The sequence below is a fragment of the Prionailurus bengalensis genome, chromosome B1, assembly GCF_016509475.1.
Source record: "Prionailurus bengalensis isolate Pbe53 chromosome B1, Fcat_Pben_1.1_paternal_pri, whole genome shotgun sequence".
Lineage (NCBI taxonomy): Eukaryota > Metazoa > Chordata > Mammalia > Carnivora > Felidae > Prionailurus > Prionailurus bengalensis.
In genome coordinates this window covers 45202601-45203897 of record NC_057344.1, presented here as the reverse complement: position 1 = coordinate 45203897, position 1297 = coordinate 45202601, and the positions used below count along the sequence as shown (strand labels likewise).

General features: G+C 36.5%; 1 non-coding gene across 1 annotated transcript; it reads right to left on the bottom strand.

The window, feature by feature from the left end:
* Window positions 1-628: 628 nt before the first annotated feature.
* Window positions 629-736, bottom strand: LOC122479231. Its single transcript, XR_006296296.1, has one exon. It is a non-coding gene; the product is annotated as a U6 spliceosomal RNA (small nuclear RNA).
* Window positions 737-1297: the final 561 nt, after the last annotated feature.

The window sequence follows — 1297 nt, the reverse complement described above, 5'->3', positions numbered from 1 at the left end:
GTATTACCAGAAATAAAAAGTGACATTTCATAATGATTAAAAGATCAATTAATCAGGAAGACATGACAATCATAAATCCCTATGAACTTAATAACAGAATTTCAAGATACATGAAGCAAAAACTGACAACATAAAGGAAGTAATAGATATATCCATGAAAATTGAAGGCTAATACCATTGTCTAAGGAACCACAGAGCAACTAAACAAAATAATAAAAATATAGGAGATCTAAACAACACGATCAACCACCTTCCCCTCCTTATCATTTATAGAACACTCCTCCCATGACAGAACATATGCACTTTTCCACGGCCACATGGAACATTCACAAAGATAAACCAAAAATCAAGGGTCAGTATATTTCAAAAACTTGAAGGGGAATTTGTGCAGCATACCTTCAGGTCTACCACAGGAATATGAATACATCATCACTGGATTATACTGCAATATAATCACTTTGGACTCTATACACATATATATACACATGCATACATTCATATTTACAAATATGTGTATATTTTTGTGCGTTAAAGCAAATGGGACAAAATGTAAACAATTGATGAACCTGGTATAAAGATATATGGGAGTTCCTTGTACCATGCTTACAACGTGTCTGTGATTTTTTTTTTTTTTTTGGAACGCTCCATGAATTTGCGTGTCAATCCTTGCACAGGGGCCACGCTAATCTTCCCCGTATCGTTCCAGTTTTAGTATATGTGCTACCAAAGGGAGCACACAACTTGTCTGTAATTTTTAAATTGTAACAAAATTTTTTCAAAGTATCCCTATATACCAGTAAGAGGAAATGAAACATTTTGTTTTATTTTGAGAGAGAGAGAGAGAGAGAGTGCGCCAGCACACAAGCACAAGTTGGGGAGAGGGGCAGAGGGAGAGGGAAAGAAGATCTTAAGCAGTCTCCATACTCAGCACCAAACCCGACCCGGGGCTTGATCCCATGACCCCGGGATCACAACCCACTTGGAAATCAAGAGTCAGACATTCAACCGACTGAGTCACCCAGGAGCTCTGGAAATGAAATATTTTAAAAGATACCATTTTCAGCCAAGTATCTAAGCCTTATGGGGAGAACTAGAAAACCTTGTTGATAGTCTTCAAAGAAGATCTAAAAAGAGAGTTATACTGCATTCATTAACTCTAAGAGTCAATATTATAAAGGTTTAAATACTCCCCAAATTATTTGTAGATTTGGTAATATTTATTTATTTGATGTTTATTTATTTATTTTGAGAGAGACAGAGAGCAGGGGAGGGGCAGAGAGAGAGGGAGAGAGAATCC